The sequence below is a fragment of the Oratosquilla oratoria genome, chromosome 18 (assembly GCF_046742065.1).
Source record: "Oratosquilla oratoria isolate Oo_2021 chromosome 18, ASM4674206v1, whole genome shotgun sequence".
Taxonomy (NCBI): Eukaryota; Metazoa; Arthropoda; class Malacostraca; order Stomatopoda; family Squillidae; genus Oratosquilla; species Oratosquilla oratoria.
In genome coordinates, this window is record NC_134794.1 from 55,294,597 (window position 1) to 55,314,251 (window position 19,655).

A 19,655-nucleotide genomic window follows, 5' to 3' on the forward strand; every position below is an offset into this window, starting at 1 on the left:
ACGATGCAGAAATGCAGAGAGGGCCAACAGTGTGTCCATACAACATCATGATCACTTTCTCCACAGTCACTACAAGTATCGCAAACGCGGGTTAATTGTGCGAAAACACAATGTAATTAGTGCTCGACTCAGGATGGGGTATCGGTCTTTGTGGCAGGTCGCCCACACTCTTGACATGCCACAGTACACCACCTGTAAACTATGCGACACCCCAAATGCTAACAACCTAGAGCACTATTGTCTTCAGTGCCCCGCAGTAAGAGATCTTCTACCAAGAGGTCAGACCTTGATTCAAATCTGCACGTTCTTGCTCGAGGCTGACAACCTTGACATAATACTTACCCGTTTTCCTCACTTCGGTGGTTATTGACTGTATTATTGGTTAAGTCGAGGGGCACTGCAGAAGAGTGAGGTCCTGGGTCGATTACACTTTTCTTCTGCTTCCACAGCTTGTTCAGCCTGGAGAGGGAGGGCGTCGTTGTGTGATATTGGTTACGTCCTCCTGTGGTATTACACAGCCCATTCTGACAAATATTATTGCTGCTCATATCCATTACCATTTGTATTCCATTAGAATGTTTATGCATCCATACTCAATCTATAAATTGTTTAATGTATCTTTTTCTCTCCCACCCCTTTGCGCTCCTCACATCGGTGACCTTCAGTGATACTGTCAACTATATATGTTCCTTACGTATGTCTATGTACACTGCCATTATGACTTTTGTTTATCGAATGATCATGCCTGCTGTATTATTTGCTGAGTCGAGCAGCACCATAAGAGAATGAGGTCTTGAATCGACAGCATTCCTCTACTTCCTCAAGTTATTCAACCTGGGGGGGAAGGGGCGTCACGTGATGTCGAGTGCGTCCTCCCGTGATGTTACTCGGCACATTCTGTCTAGATTTGTTGCTTCCCACAACCATTATTATATGTATTCCAATTATATGTTTACGTACTCAGACTATACCAAAAGAAAGAAAAGGGAAGGGAGAAGGAAGGAAAAAGGGGAGGGGGGAGAGAATTTTTTTTTTTTCTTCCTTTCTCTCTTATCTTTTGCGCCCTCACATCGATGGCCTTAATGATATTGCGCACTATGTATGCCACTTAGGTCTGTGTATGCACACTACCATTATGTCCTATGTTTGTCAAATGTTTGTGATTGTACTGCGCTTGGTTGTGGGACTTATTGTCCTCACTTATTGTACTCAATGTTATGTTGCTATTACCGATATGATATTATTGAGGCTCTGACTCATATACACTGTACTACTATTGATTTTGTATCCATCTGATGCATTATATTAACATTTTGTACTTGTATACCCATGTACTGACTGACGCCTTGGCGTAATGAATTAATAAAATAAAATAAAATAATCTCTCTCTCTCTCTCTCTCTATGAGAAAGTATATGTTCTTGTACTTTATAGTATAGATATATGCGTACATTTTATTTTTTGTTGATTGAAAGCTTTATGATTCATCCCTCAAAGTATGTTCTAATACTTTGAGTATAAATATGTTGTGTGTATAATGTTTGTTGATTTGTGACTTGTGTATGTCCACTTGTGATTCCACCATCAGAAATTACGTGTATTGTTTCATGTATTATAACGTCACCTGCTTATAATATAAAGTCTATATTTATAGCTTTCTCTGCAAATTTCTTTAAATCATTGGAGGCATAGTGTTGGAGCTACTTTGTGGTGATATTGCAGAAAACTTCTGTGTGTGTGTGTGTCACCGATCTCTCTATGTATTATTTATTTATGTGTTTTCTTTCTCGTCTAATGTTTAGAGAACTCTGTTGGTGGCAACACTCCTACTCCACATTGTTGTGTATGTCCGTTATGCCGATAGAAATTCCGTCAATCACAAACATGGAATAGCTTAGTCACTGTTAAGTTTTCGATCAAAGAAAACGTGTGGAAAAGACAGGTGTGGGATTCTGGCAACTCTGCAGGCCATCAGTACCCATCCAAACGTCAAAGTAATGTTGCGTTGCCCTTAGAGCTCTCACCGTGCGCCATATTTTTTATTCCTCACCCTGTATTGTTGCTATAATCATGGCAAGATTGACGAAAAGCCAGCGAGCAAGGAGGAAGAATGTAGCGAAGGCCCTTGCGTGCCAGATGAAGAAACGAGAAGGAAAAAAAACAAACGAAGAGGACACCATCCAACCCTCTTCACGAGCTAGCGGCCCCGCCCACCTTTTAAATGCCTTCTCATGTACATTTAATGTTTTTGTTGTTATATCTTCGGTTGTTCTTGATGGATTTTTGTCATTTTTGTTTCATTTGAAAGATAAAATTATGCTCTTTATTTCCTATTCTAAAAATAAAAGAATTTTTTTTTTATATTTATGAAACGTGAATTTTGCAGCTTATTTGAAATGTTCAGAAAAGAAAATTCACAAAAAATCAGAGGTATGAGTTTGGTCAAATGTACAGTATAACTTATATTCCCCAGAATATAAGCTTTCATTTCATACCAAGCTTAATTATGTGGAAGGATTTCCATATGATTAATTACAGCTTCACTATATCTTCACTACACTTTATATATACATGTGAGGAATACAATACCCTGGGGAATTATAGACAAATGTAAATGGTAATTATACCTAAGTTCATTAAAGAGATTCAAAAAGTTTTAGGACATGCTCCCTTATAAAGCAACCTGACAGTCCCTAAAGTAAGTCCATTTTACAGTAATAATTTACACATTAATTTTTATCTCGTTTGTATTTTTATGTATCTTGCTGAAACTTTCTACACACGTGAGTAGGTACAAATCCTTTCATCTCATTAAAATTTCATAACAATCTGACCATTATTTAAATTTCCACCCAAATTTGGGCCTACAGTCCCTTAAAAAGATTAAAAAAGTTTTAGGATATGCAACCAGACGGTCCCTTAAGTTGTTCCCAAGACTCTAATCTTTCATTTCCTACATAGGCTGATTACCTATGCCTATGGATACTTCAATGATCACAGATACCATCATAAAAAAAATTAACTACATGTAATATACATGTTACTTAAACAATTTAGTATGCAATAATACTCTTTCCAATAAAGTAAGTATACATAAGTTCACCAGAGAAATTGAACAACTTTTATGACACATTCACCTTTAAGCACTTCCCTCGGTCCCTTAAGGTTAGGTTAGTTAAGGTATTTTTTGATTGTGAATATAAAAAACAAGTTTCAGAGAGGAAATAATTCTTTAACATTGTCTCCAAAATGATAATTCACTGTTTGACTGTGATCCTATTGCACAGGTGTAAACAGAGAACAGTGGCTACTGTTATCTGCATATTACACGAAATACTAAAGTAATCAATCAGATAATCACTTGACACCTGACTCATCACTGTGTCACTACTAAAATATATCTTACATTTATTTGGCTACATCTGTACTTGTCAACAGTTAACTATATGATCAAGCAAAACTAAAGATTAAATATTTTTTTAACTTTCGGCTTGATCACACATGTGATTAATACTTATATTCATATCTCTTACAGGTACTACAGTTCCTTATGAGAGCTGCAATGTTTGGGATGACCACACATATGGAGTTTCTACCCAAAGTGAAACTGTTGCAGAATCAGTATATGTAGCGGTGCAGACTGATCAGTGTAGAACACTTAAAAGAGCTTCACAAACTCATGAACAAGTACATGAGGTGAGTAAAGTATACCTAAGCTACATGTTCTTTTTTCTGTTGTAAAGAGCGCCAATAGTCCTTTCACTGTTGCAGAAAATAAATTACATTGATGTTTTTTGGGGGCTGCAATTTCTTGTCCTCAAGTCTAGCAACTAACAATATTACCAGTACTTGAAATTCAGGTGTAATGCAGTGAGATGGGAGATAAAGCATTAACAATAATGTAGCCTAGAAAAACGAGGATGGAGTGTAGATTGAAAGGAACAGTGACAATGTACTACCAAGTACATGTTTGCATAGTTTTCGAGCCCCCTATAGAAAATTGATTTAAGTACCTACTACAGATATGGCAGGAACTATATTTTCATTTTACATGCAATAATGTGTCCTCCACACTATCAGTCTTTCTTATCTCTTATTTCTGTGGCAATGTAACAATGTTGTAGAAGACGGAGCATTACACAACGCCTATATTCAGAAAATTCTAAGGAATACCAAAGTATTAAAAGATATATGGGCATGGAACAAAAGGATTTTTATGATTTGTTTGATTTGATAAAAGAAAATGTGACTCGCATACATTATTGGAGTGGGACATTTAGTGTCAAGAATGAGCATACACCACCAGGCATTATCAAAGCACATACAAATAGGAAGTTGTCACACTTGGATGAATATTTAATGACCCTAGTGCTTATAAGAAAAGGATATGATTTAGGAACTTTAGGAGATCTTTTTGAAGTAGCACGAAGTGTTGCAAGTAGTATCATCATAACTTGGATTAATGTACCGTATGTAGTACTTAAGGACTGGCTTATATGGCTGACTGCAGCACAGGTGCTTGCAAGTTTGCCAAAGATTTCCCTGAAGAGTATTCTGACACGCGAACAATCCTAGACTGTACAGAGATGTTCACAGTCAAACCATCAAATCCTTCAGCTCAGGCTGCCACATATTCTCAGTATAAACACCAAAACACACTAAAAGTGTGTATGGAGGTAACACGTCAGACCACTATACTGCAGAAGCTGAGCTCATTCATAAAGTTGACCCAGGTGATGCCATAATGGTGGATAGGGGCTTCAACATTGGTGATCTAATACTCCAGCATGGTGCAAAACTACAAATCCCACCATTTACAAGGAAAGCCAGTAAAGGCAGGATGCTCACACAAAGTGAAATTGCTAAAACAAGAAATATAGCAACAGTACGTATACATGTGGAGCAAGCCATTGGAAGAATGAAAACATTTAAACTATTAGGACAGATAGTTCACCAAACGATGTGGCCCCTCATGGATCATATTGTGGTAATAGTTGCAGTATTATGCAATATGATGCCTCCACCTGTGTAGATTTGACTGAGTACACAACCTAAGCATTTTTATTTGCAACTGAAGCAGTTCTTTGATCTTATTCAGAAACAAGCGAGGGTTTATAGAGTGGCAGCTATAAAAAGCTCATTATGACCCCATAAAGCTTATCTTTATTGTTATGTAAATAAAAATTGGGTGTTAAAGACCCATGTGTGAACATCTGTCTATCCCCACACTCTCTACCATGTAACTATTATCACCTATGTCATTTTAAAGGATATGTAAAAATAATAATTTCTGTATAACTATTTATTAATAGAAATGTATTAATCATTGTGGTATGGTAAATCATTATTGAAAATGAAGAACACAGACTTTATTGTTGAAAGAAAATTTACAATGTATATTTAACTAGTAGGATGAGGATAGACAACACAAATTTACTGAACAAAAGGGCCAGAACACAAGAAAAGCTGTTGCAGGACAATTACACAATACAAGTCTTGCTAATGCTTGCACTAACTACAAGAGAAGGATGAGGATAGACAACACAAATTTACTGAACAAAAGGGCCAGAACACAAGAAAAGCTGTTGCAGGACAATTACACAATACAAGTCTTGCTAATGCTTGCACCAACTACAAGAGGAAACATGAAGATATTTCAATTTTAAAGTGTAGGGTGAAATGTACATAGAAAGCAAAATGTAAGTAGCATTAAAAACACACACACACCATATGTAAATACAACACAACAATCAACTATATAGAAAACGAATATGCAGTCAATATGAAGAAAAAAAAGTCTGAATTATTACTTGCCTCTGGAGTTATTTTTGATCTGAGGAGATTTGGCAGGACAAATCTATTATAGAATTCCATGGCAATTTTTGTGTTGCTATCAAAGAAAGCTTTGTCAAAATATATCCTTTGCATTCTTAAATGTGGATTTTTTTGTGTGAACATCACAAAATCACACCAATCTAACTCAAAAACACCTAAATGGGCTTGAATTTGTGTGTACCAAGGAGAGGAATTTTCAAGTGCAATGTTATTATTTTCCCCAATGGTTACATGGTAGGTATTAGTACTAGCTATTTCCCTGCCACTAAGAAATCTATATTTATTACTATAGGGGCATTTTACCTCTAGTAAACCCTTGCCACAGAATTTGCAACTGACAATGCCATCAGGAGTTGCCCTGAGTAGTGGATTGTCTTTATTTATAAAAAGTCCACACTCTAGAAATTTGAATTGATTGTTTTTTTTTTTTTTTTTTTTTTTTTTTTTCCATTTCTTTGGTGTATAGTTTATTTGCTATTGGCTCTATTTCCTTACCATATTTGGTACTCAAATTTCCTTTAAAGCCTGAGAGTCCCATTATTTCTTTTACAATATAATTTTCACTATCACTGCCCTTGTAGCATATTGCCTTATGAAAAGTTGTAGATGTCAAGGCTCCAACTCTGATTTTTCCACTTAAAGGATTTGTACTGGGCATGTGTATTGGATGTATGAATTCAATATCTGCAACATCTTAATGCTGTTTAACAAAATCAACAAATGATATTGAAGATTTTGACTTGCTAAATGCCCCTGCAAGCTCAGTGAAGGTGGGTGGCTGTCTGTTCAATCTATCAGGGAAGAGCACTTCTCCATAACATGTTAGTGATGGATGCTGAGCCATAAATGCATGAAAACTTTCCCCTGGATTGAAGTTAGGTGCAAAGGTACAGGTCCTGTAATGTTCTGAACAAGGGGTTATTGAGCGTTCAGTTGAGGTGTCCATCCTGCAAATCATGAAATTCAATGAAATATTTATGCCAAGGCAAATAAGTTTTCTCCAGGGATGGAGAAGAAAATGTTGCCAACACACAGTAGAATTTATGTATGAAAGCTCACATTGCTGTTAACAAGATGCATGAATAAAAAAAGTAAGAAAGTGGATGTATTAAAATGCTTTTAGTGCTGAATGCCATAAAGATTCATTAGACTTATTACCAGAAACAAGTACCTTAGAATACTAAAGACATGCAGCAAACTGGTTTTCTAAACATTAAATGCAAACCACCTCCTTTCAGACCTCTATGCCTTTCATGCATTATAATAAACATTAGTTTGAGGGAAAGCCATCTGAATTCTGAAATATATTGTTATGTCCAAACCTGGGATGGATTACAGACTTGGTGCTGGGTTGACGACTTCAAAACAAAAAGTAAATCAGATTAAACTCTTACAACCTAGATAATATGAATATTGAGGACAAATTATATTTCAATGATACCAATGCCTAATTTAAAGGGCCTGGGCGTGGTTTGTTTACATACTGACCTTTAATTGTAGCATAACTGTTATTCTGTTTTTTACGCTGTCTTTTTACGATTTTTCGTTATTTTTTAATGATATTACTTAGTTCAACAGTCTGGCGCTATCTGGCATGTTTGTCTTTACCTGTCTGATCTGATTAGCCTCAAACAGACCCTTTAGTCACGTGTCATTTGTCCAGAGTGCATTCAAAGTTATTTATCGCGTGCTCTCACCCTTTATTTTGCCTTATCTATGTGAATACTTAGCTTCCAGTGATTGAAATAATTTAGAACAATGCCTAAAGTGAAGAAACATATACGCCAGAGACATAAAAATCTTGAAATAGCGAGAGAGAAGGCGAGAAAGCTAAAGAAAGTAAGTGTTGAAAGTGAGTGTGTTGCTGTGGATGTGGCCAAATCTGCTAAGTCAACTAGTGCACAAAAAAGAAAAAGTTTGGTTTTAGAGACTGATACAGTGAATCTAAATAGTGTAAAAAGAGAAAATATTATTACTTCTAAGGATGACATAACAGAATTAGTCAAGAATGTTGTGTGTAAGGGTTGTGGTGGCAGTGAAGGCAGTGAGGTGAACATAAAATTTACCCACCACCAGATAGATACCGGTCTCACTAAACGCCAACCAAAGCCGACCAAAATCACACAATGACGGTTTTTGCTCAAATGCACAATTTATATATAAAAAATAGCATATGGTTGCATAATTTGACCTATTTTCTTTAAAATGTGTGATTTCCATGTAAAATGATCAAAGAGAAGTTACGTTTTTATCCTCTGCAAAATTACTAACCGGCAACCAATGCCGACCAAACCCAAACAATGATGGCTTTTGCTCAAATGTATAATTTTAAATAAAAATTAGCATATGGTTGCATTATTTGACCTATTTTCTTTAAATGTGTGATTTCCATGTAAAACCATCAAAGAGAAGTTATGTTTTTATCCTCTGCAAAATTACCAACGTCAACCAAAACCACACAATGACGGTTTTTGCCCAAATGCATAATTTATATATAAAAAATAGCATATGGCTGCATTATTTGACCTATTTTTTTTTAAAATGTGTGACTTCCATGTAAAATCATCAAAGAGAAGTTACGTTTTTGTCATTTGAGCAAAAGCCTTCATTGTTTGGGTTTGGTCGGCATTGGTTGCCGGTTGGTAATTTTGCAGAGGATAAAAACGTAACTTCTCTTTGATCATTTTACATGGAAATCACACATTTTAAAGAAAATAGGTCAAATAATGCAACCATATGCTATTTTTTATATATAAATTATGCATTTGATCAAAAACCATCATTGTGTGGTTTTGGTCGGCGTTGGTCGACTTTGGTCGGCGTTTAGTGAGACCCATAGATACTTATTATACAGTAAAATGTGAATGTGGACATATCATATTTGACAATACTTGCAAAAAACCTGAAATGAAAAAAGGTGAAAAATATTATCCTCTAACCTGTATGCTCGTTTACTGTATGATGTTATTGGGAATAGGTTATGATAGAGCAGATAAACTTATTTCTTTTCTGAATCTTAGTACATTTACCCAAGCAACTTACATTCGTTATGCAAAATTTATTACGAAGATTGCTCTAGATAATACAGATAAGATTCTAAAAGTGTGTAGAAATAAAGTCTATGAACATAAATTGAAGAAAGAGGGTGGTTTGGTTGGTGAAAAAGTGAATGTGGATGTGACTTTTGATGGGTCCTGGCACAAGAGAGGCCATAAATCTAATTTTGGAGTAGGGGCTGCTATTGATGTGGATCTTGGGTATGTAATTAATTATCAAGTTTGTTCGAAACTGTGTGATATGTGTAAAAGTAAGCGCACCCAAATTAAAAATGTGAAAGAAGAAGAGAGAAAGGACAAGGAGGCAGACTATGAGACTTGGAAAGTTGAGCACAAGAATGTTTGTGATGTGAATTATGAAGGTGCCTCAGGTGGCATGGAGAAGAAAATTGCAATAGAAATGTGGCAAAGATCTGAAAATCTAAGGTATAGAACATTTGTGTCAGATGGTGACAGCACAGCTTATAAGGCTGTTTGTAGTCTAAATAATGAGAAAGGCCCATATGGAGAAGAGTGCAAAGTTGAGAAGCTAGAATGTGTAAATCATGTATCGAAAAGGTTGGGAACTGGTTTGAGGAATGCAAAACAGACAAGTAAAGGAAAAATGGGAGGGAAAAACAGACTAACAGATGTAGTGATTGGCAACCTGCAATTTTACTTTCAATTGTCCCTGAAGAGAAAACTAAACACAACACCTGAGGAGATGAGAAAGGAAATCTTGTCTACTTTTTATCATTGCTCATCAACAGATGACAACCCTCAGCATCATATGTCTCAACAAGGCTCTAGTAGTTGGTGTTTTTATAACAAGTCACTAGCCAATAATGAAAAACCAAAATCCCACAATGAAATGCTAGTCTATTTTCGCCTGGAAGAAAAGGAGTTGGCCCTTGTAAAGGCAGTATATGAGAGACTTACTACAGATGAAACGATGAAAAAGTGTCTGCCAGGTTTGACCCAAAATAGAAATGAACATCTTCATTCACGTATATGGCGAATCTGCCCCAAACATAGACCTGCCTCGGCTAGGATGGTTAAATTTGCATCTGCAGTTGCAATATCAGTCTACAATGTGGGTTACCTCAAGAGTAACATTGTCAGCTTACTTGGGGCAGAATTCACTACTTCCATAGAGAAATATCTTATAAAGAAGGACAAATATATGGACTCCATGGTTGCAAAGTATACTGACACCAACGCAGACTAGGAAAGTATAGGATAGGTAGCAGCAGTCCCATGGGCAGCTTTGAGACTAATTTTTTTAAACCTGTGTTTTTTACTGTACCCAGATCTATAAGTTACACAGAAGATATATAACCATATCTTAGAAAAGTTTCATTGATATAAATCCATATTAGGTGAATGAAAATCATATGTTAGTATAGAGTCCAATGATCTCTATGGCCCATTGTATGAAGGAGTGCCTTGCAATAGAATTTTTCACCAAGTGATTTTGTCTAACCAGTATGATGCTACCTCTCCTATACCTTCCTTGAACCCAAATCCTTCAGGATCTGTGCTCATGAACCAACCTTAGCAAACTGTTGCCATTAAAACATACCTGGGATCTAGATTGACTGCCTTCACTTGTTTGGTGTTGCAATGAGGCTTGTTCCACATACATGGTAGATCAGTGTAGGTTGGTCCTGAAGCATGATCCCCTCTATGTGACACAAAGTCTTCTATGCTAAACATTAGTGCCACAACATGCTTGCAGCTCCTCCCATCATCTCTACAAAGTAACAATAAAAAACAAAGTGAAATAGCTCTAATCAACAGTGAAGTTCCAATTTCTGAAAAAAGTAATAATTCTCATGCACTGTCTACTAAATCCAAAATTCATTAAAAGTACCTAATCATTGGGTGTTTTGGGTTTAGTGCGTCTTGCTTTTCATTATGAAGTTTGCCTTAGGCATCCATTTGGTGCAGGAAAGATGTTACAATTAATCTCAGCCTTGTACAGAGGTTTGGTTAGGTTCTATTTGGTTTTGTTAGGTTGGGTTTGGTTAGGTCTCCATGGTTGTTGAAGGGAAGGTTTGTGGGAAAGATATGTGAATAACTAGTGGTGTTTCTTAAGGTATGTAATGAGATACTTTATGGCACATTGTTATAACAAATCTTTACTGGCTGTTTCATATGAAATCTGAGAGATTAAGTTTTCCAAGTAAGAACTTCCTACTGAATCATATCAGCCTACATTATTACTACATACATTAATGGAAAGCTACTATGTTCACAAACACATCATATGTAATGTCCATTGTACTTTCCCTATGCACTGGCAGCCAGCAGCCTCAATCGTTCCTGTGTTGTTCATTGAAAGCCACACTCGGTATGGCTTTTCAGACTGTGCAGTCTGCCTCCTGCACAAGGCCTGTACATAGGTCATGTTGTGGTCCTGTTGCCTCAGTTCCACTTTATCATTGTGCTTCTCCATGAACAGTTGATACCCCCTTTCTTTTTCATAAGATATAGCCCGTTCTGAGGACCAACCTCCCTTGGAAAGGAGATAAACCAGACATTTGGCTGATGTAAGGTGAGGTAGAGATGTTAAGTCTGCATCCCACGAGGTTATGGCAAGTGGGTCTGGAAATAATAATGAATTGCCGTTTATGGAAATTGTTCTTCTTGAGGTAGTAGCTGTCTCATGGTCACTCACCTCAGAGGTTCTCAAAGTGGGGGGGGGGTCGTGAAATAATTTTGAGGGGTCGCGATCGAGATCGTGCAACCCCTCCTCCTCCTCTTCCTCCCACTACCCATCCTAACGCGTCTATAACTCGCTGCAGCAAGAAATGGCCGTTAAGGCAGAGCCACCACCCAATGTTGCCACATCTCCCTCTTACTGTTCTTTCACTTGTATGCGACCCCAAGAATTCCTCCACTGACGGTGTGGTGCAGGAAACGGCAACCTCACGCTCCCTCGCTCATATGCCAAGTTTACAACTGGGAGAAACGAAAACTTCGGAAATACACCAATTTTGTATAGAAACACAAAGAGAGAAAGAAAGACAGAGGTACGGTGATAATGGCAACACTGGGGATTTCATAAACCACGCCCTAAAGGCCATCTTTCGATGCTTTAAGCATAGTACTTGTCAGTAGTGGTCGATGTGCCCGATGTTCGATAATACATCATAAAACCACGTTATGTATGCATGGATGCTTTCTTTGCTGTATTAAGTACGCCTTACTAATAATCTTGTACATACATACATACATATACCAAGGCTTTTTCCCCCTTACAAGGGGGGTAGCCAAAAAAAAAAGTCATAAAGTCATCCCACCCATTCCATCCCTGAATACACTCCACACCCCTCCACCCTCCCTCTTATCTTAGCACCTCCTGAATGACGGGTCATCCCTGCACCTTGTCCACTGCCCTGGGTCAGAAGCAGTGTCGCAAGACACAGCACATCCACAGCAAGGCCGCTTCATCAAATCGGCGACCCCCACTCTCCGTCCCCCCATTGCATAAAATGAGAGGACGGGGAGAAATCCCTTCGGGCTGTGTCAAATTTTGCTCACACATACTACCTCACCCCCCATGCCCCTGCCCATTCCACCTCATGCAATCACATCATCATCCATATACAATCATTCTCCATTCACCCCTGTCTTCTGTCCTCTCCCGTTCTTCCTCAACAGACATTCCCCTCTTCCCCAAAGCCCCCTTCACCCCATCCATCCACCTCATCCTAGGACGTCCCCTCATGTTCACTCCCTCCACATCTGCCTTCCACACCTCTTTTACTAGTCTTTCTTCACTCATTCTTTCCATGTGTCCAAACCATCCTAATATTCTTTCATCAACCCTATCTCCCAGCTCCTTTTCCACCCCTGTTCTCCTCCTCACCTCCCCATTTCTCACTCTATCTAGCCTAGTAACCCCCATCATACTTCTCAGACACCTCATCTCAAACACATTAAAACTGCTTCTCTCTTCTTCTCTTATGTTTCATGTTTCTGCCCCCATACAGTGCTGTTGGCACAATCACTCCATCATACAGTCTCCTCTTAGCATCCATTCCCAAATGTCTATTCCTCATTACACTCTTTAATCCACCAAGGCATTTACTCACTTCTCTCAACCTACATTCTACCTCCACTTTCACTCCACCTTTCCCTGCCACATTTGCACCCAAGTATCTAAAACTATCCACTTCCTCCAGTCGCTCTCCCTTAATGCTCTCTTCCTAAATAATCTTGTAATATTGATAATAGTTACCGCTTTGTAATGTGCGGCCTCACTTCAAAAAGTTTTATTTTAGAATTATTTGTGTAGTTACAGGTGGAATATGCACTCAGTAAAGGCGTGTATTTTGTGAGAAGGCCGTTAGTATCGTTTCGAAAGGTTCGTGTAACTCTACTCTCGTGACATCGCTACTCTTTAGCCTGCGCCATGGAACGGTGGCTAATTCGTAGATCTACAAGCAAGGACACATCAACAGATATCACTGAAGCATCTGATCATGATAATTCCAAGCAACCAAGAACGTCAAGTGGGAATAGAGGCCATGATGGTCATAACGCAAAAACATACCAGTGTGATCGACCATCCAAGTGCCAAAAATATCAGGAAGAATTCATACACTATGGATTTACTTGCTGTACAGTTAATGATATTCATTGTCCTTAGTGTGTTCTGTGCTTTGAGGTTCTTGCACTCGAAAGCCTGAAACCAGCAAAAAAGAAAAGACACTTGCAAACCAAACATCCAGATCATGCTCAAAAGACAAAAGACTTTTTCCAACGAAAGGAAAAAGATCTACAAGGACAAAAGCAGGTGATAACACAGAGAACTACAACTCCTGCCAAAGCTCAAACGGCATCATATGCGGTTGCATACCTAATTGCATAGAGGAAAGAGGCACACACAATTGGTGAAGACCTCATAAAGCCTGCTGCAGTGGCAATGTGTCAAGCTATGCACGGAGAAAAAGTGGCCGGTGACCTTGATACCATCCCTTTGTCAAACGACACCGTAAGGCGGTGTATTCATGACATTGCAGATGATATTCGGTGTCAACTGATTGAAAGAGTGAAGAATGTGAAGTATGCTTTGCAGATTGATGAGTCGACTGACATCTCAAATTCTGCTCAGTTACTCGGTTTTATAAGATACAGTTTTGATGGAAGACTTCATGAAGACATGCTATTTTGCTCTACTCTGGAAGGAGCATGCACAGGGGATGCTATTTTCACAGAGTTAGACAGCAAGCTACATGAGATGGGATTGCCGTGGGACCAGTGTGTCAGTGTATGCACAGACAGGGCTGGGGCAATGCTAGGTAAAAGGAAAGGATTAAGAGGAAAAATTATGCAAGTGGCTCCTAATGTAAATTTCACTCATTATTATTCATCGGGAAGCTCTTGCCAGTAAGGCTCTTGTTCCAGAGCTAAACAGTGTTCTTGAAACTGCAATTAAAATAGTCAATTTCATAAAGTCACGGCCACAGAAGGCCAGATTGTTTGCCATACTTTGTAAGGACATGGGTTCAGACTATGAGGCTTTATTGCTCCACACTCTCACGAGGCAAAGTTCTCACACGCCTGTATCAGGTGAGGGATGAAGTTCGCCTCTTTCTTCTTGAATGTGGGTCCACACTCAGTGTTCATTTGTGTGACTCCATATGGCTAGCAAAACTTGCATATCTTGCAAGCATATATGAAAAACTGAATGAGCTGAACTTGTCAATACAAGGCCCAAACACAAACATTTTGACAATGTCCGACAAAGTAAATGCATTCAGAAGGAAGCTAGAATGAAGGGCTGTGAGATTTGAAGAGGGAAATGTTGAAATGTTTCCCTTGCTGGAAGAATTCGTTGAAGAGAATGAATTACATGCATGTTTGGATAACATGAGAGGAGCCATCGCCACTCACCTTCGAAGCCTCTTTGACCACTTCAAAAAGTACTTCAAGAAAGAGACAACTCTACAACAACATGACTGGATTCGACAGCTGTTCACTGCTACCGGGAGTCACTTACTATCAGATCTGGAGGATGCCCTGCTTGAACTTTCGTGTGATGGAACCTTACGGATGAAGTTTCAGTCGACAACGCTGGACAAGTTTTGGATATCAGTGGCAGAAGAATATCCAGGATTATCCAAGACCGCAGTGAATGTACTGACACCTTTCAGATCGACCTACCTTTGTGAAGTTACATTTTCCACACTAAAGTACATAAAAAAATAAGTACCGATCACAACTCCGTGTTGAGGGTGATCTCCATGTTGTGGTTTCCAGCATCGCCCCAAGGCTGGAGATGCTGTGCTCCCTCCAAGAAGCAAGCCCATACTTCCCATTAATAAACTTACATACGTACATGCATATATGCATACATACGTGCGCACGCACATAAGCTACATGCATACATACATAGAAGGCAAGCAGATATACGGAGACAGGGAAATGCGTTATAGTGATTGTCAGAAATTCGTTGTTGTTGGGGAAGTGGGTCGCGACTCTATTGAAGTAAATTGTAGGGGGTCGCAGCCAAAAAAGTTTGAGAACCCCTGATTCACCTGTGTAATTTCTGTTATGCCTGGGTTAGCAATGGCTTTCTCGACCATATAAGCCAGTTCTACTTTACTGTACCCAGAATAGGGTAGCTCTTGTTTTCAGGAATGTTCTCAATTCTGCTGCAGTCCAAGATAGTGGCGGCAAAAAACTCATTTTTGCCAAAAATGAGTTTTTTGAGCAGTGGTGGGCAGCTACCGGTAAAGTTACTGGTTTTATCGGTAACAATCTTAACAGTAGCTTACAGGCAAAAATTCTGCTACCGTTAAGGCTCTGTTAACCGATAACTCGATAAGCTATACCATAACACTCAGAGAGCGGTAAGCACATCTCGGCTTAGTCGTACTGAGTGACGGTAGTGGTGGGCAGCTACTGGTAAAGTTACTGGTTTTATCATTAACAACCTTGACGGTAGCTTACCGGCAAAAATTGTGCTACCGTTAAGGCTCCGTTAACCGATAACTCGATAAGCTATACAAAAACACTCAGAGAGCGGTAAGCACGTCTCGGCTTGGTGGTACTGAATGACGGTACTGAAGGGCCCAGTGTCCCGCTAATTTTATCAGTTAAACTTTTACCATCAGGCAAGTATGTACCGCTAAGGTCTCAGTAATGTTTTACCATTAAAACCATTTTTTCGGCACTTTTGTTAATTTCTCAATAGAATTAATGTTATATCTGTGATCAGCTTGCGAAACTATATTAATTGTGAAAGTTTCATCGAAAAATTCCGCATGTCGCCAAACAAAGACCCATATATGTATAAATGTGTGTATATATATATATATATATATATATATATATATATATATATATATATATACAGGTAAACGTCGACTTACGATGGCCGCGACTTACGATTGTTCGACTTTACGATGACGACGACGATATGATAATTTAACCCCTTCCATACGGTGCCGCACACGTATGCGTCATGAGGAGCAAGTGGATTCGCGACGCTGCCATATCGGCGTCTTGATTATATTTATTGTAGTCGCCCCTGTGTTTTTACATTCTCTCAAATGATTCATTCTCTGTGGTTTTCAAAATTCGCGGGTGAAAGAGAGAACGATCAATATAAGCGGTGACTATATTTTATGATGCGAGTATTATTACGTCACGTCGTACGGCTGGCATTGGCTGCTGCCCGCGAGATTTAAGTCCCGTACTGAAAATACATATTATAGTGTTTGAATATGGTAAAAAGGATAAAAATGATTAAATAAACTACTGTACATGTTTAATAGGCTATATTCAGTATCTCTGGTGGTTAATATACAGGTAGGCTAGGTACAGTGACCACGGAACAGAGTGGGGATCGACTTACGATGAGATCGTCTTACGATGGCTCTATCGAAACCTAATGCCATCGTAAGTCGACGTTTACCTGTATATGGAAACTAGTATGTTCTAACACATTTGTAAAAGATCACTGTTAACCCACTATCGGAGAAATACTACTTTCCGTTATTATTTCTCCGATAGTGGGTTAACATTGATCATATGTATATATATATGTATATGTGTATATATATATATATATATATATATATATATATATATATATGTATATATATGTATATATATGCTGAAATACTTTCCGTTATTATTTCTCCGATAGTGGGTTAACAGTGATCATATGTATATATATATATATATATATATATGTATATATTATATATATATATACAGTATATGTATATATATATATATATATGCTGTGATGAAAATGCCAATATGCTTCTGTTTCTAAGTAAGAATATGAACTAAATTGTATGAAAAAATAATTGAGGATATAAATAAAAAACATGCTGACAATGAAATCTAGCATATCCTTGAGTATTCACCTTGGTCTTTGGATCACGTGCTGGGCTAATTTGTATGAAATAAGTATTAAAACAAGGGAGCATAAAAAACAGTTTTTAGGAAAACATTAATTACAAATTAGTCAGGTTAGGTTAGTTTTTAGGAAAACATTTATTACAAATTAGTCAAAGCTCATTATATGTGTATGTGTGTGAGTGTGTGTGTGTATTAACAAAACTCCCACTCCCACATGCACCCTTCAAACATGAACCCATGCATGCAGACAGACGCGGACGAAAGTTTATACACTACACCCACCATCAGACACCCTCCATTCACTCACTCGCGCAGTAGATAGTATACTATAGTAGCACCAATTAAAGTATGACTTTTTCCCATTACAATGACATAACAATAAAAATAATATATAAAATAGAACCAGAGATATAGCTTATTAAAGGACAAAAACATTGATTTTTCGAACTCGACTCAAACTTGGGATGTCACTACTACCTCACGAGTCTTTTTACCGGTAAATTGCCGGTAATTTCGGTAATGGTATTGTTGTTCACCGGTATTGAAATTAGCAGTATTTGCCCAGCACTAATTTTTGGTCTGAAGTTATTTTCAAAGACTATATAGGAAAGATGGGAAAGCTTCCATTTCTACTAAGAAGAAATGTCCTCCATCCAGCGTGAATGCGCGCCATCTATCAACAGAGCCGCAAACTATAAATCGGAAGTGGCATAGCGCGGCTTTCAAATCATACTAAACTTGTATTACACAGGTACTCCTCATTTAACGATCTACTCGGTTAACGACAACTCGGAGTAACGACGGGCTTTATGACGTCGTTTAACGTAAATCTCCCGAAGTTACGACGTCGTGTACGATAATTAAGTTGGCTGAGGCAAATTTGTATGATGTTATAAATGAACTCGTACAGTGGATATTAGCTGTGAGATAAAGTGTTCTGAAGCTTAGGTCTACATTACCATCCTGCAAGCTGCAAAAACTACCTGGGGTACAGTGTACTGTATACCGTTAGTGGTAAAAAAAAATTCGACCATGGGCGCAATATAACAATAGAAAATTAATTATTAATTTTGTAAATTATAATGTATCAACGTAATATGCAATTTTGTGAGCGGAAATGAAAAAAAAATGCTAAAACAGATTTCGTAAGTAACGAAGTCATGTCGGACGAATGGTACACCATGTTTGTTATGATAGATGCCGATGCCGAAGAAATGAAAGGATAAATTCATTCGTCTAACCTAAACTAACCTAACCTGTGTTTAATTTATCATTACTTGCAAATTAAATGTCATCCTGCTCGTCCTCGTTGTCGTCGTCGTGAGAGACGTTGGCAGACGACAAGATGGCGTCCCGAGCCTATGCTACCAACTTCGTTCTTTAGCATATTTTCATGTAGCAAGGAATTTTTACTTTCATTTCCGCCCACAAAAATTGCATATTACGTTGATACATTTTAATTTACAAAATTAATAATTAATTTTCTATTGCTATATTGCGCCCATGGTCGAAACTAAAAAAATACCCCGGTATTCAATATGGAATGTCAGCATACGCGGATTTGGTCATATACGGTAATTTTAGGAACCTAACCACCGTAAATAAACAGTAAATAAAGCTTTAATGTACTGTATACAAGAGGGAAAATACACGAAAATAAAGATACATGTATTGCTGGACATTGTACATACAGTACATGTACGTATATGTATACACTTTCGCTTAACGACCAATTCGGTTAACGACGGCGCGCTGGTCCCAATTGTCGTCGTTAAACGAGGAGTACCTGTATATAGTGTTTTTGGACATTTTAAAACTGATCATTTCACTAAAATAATCAACATTTTGAAAAAGTTTTACTTTCTCTTTATAAAACAATGGGTAGTAATTTTTATGACTTGCATGCAAACAAGACTAACATATGCTTTACACATTTGATCATATTTATAAAATCAAAAGTTGGTAAAATACTTCTGCACAATGCATCATTCATTACTAAATATTTGAAATTGAGTAAACAGTTAAAATTTTAAAGGTTATTTTAGTTATATTTATTTTATTATTTCTGTAATATCATGTTTTTCTTGTTTGTGCTTGTGCTTATGTTTGACCTTTGTATACTTATTCAAGTGTCAGTACACAAATTATACAAACAAGGATAGTAAAAGTTAGGTTTACATGAGATTCTTTTATTTGCAACAAAGCAATACTGTCCTGTAAAGAACATATACAAAACAAACTAAAAGAAATAACATTATTCAACTTCAAAAATGAAACATACATCAGGCAAGTAAACATGCAATCAGATATTAAATACCAAACAAAACATAGGAAAATCAGTAATCAAAAACGATAATATGAAACAAAAATAAACAAAGAAGCAGACATAACATGCATATTG

At 37.7% G+C, this 19,655-nt stretch overlaps 1 pseudogene; it reads right to left on the minus strand.

Moving 5' to 3' along the window:
* Positions 1–6,249: 6,249 nt before the first annotated feature.
* LOC143035235 (uncharacterized) lies at positions 6,250–15,568 on the minus strand (annotated as a pseudogene).
* Between the last annotated feature and the right edge of the window lie 4,087 nt (positions 15,569–19,655).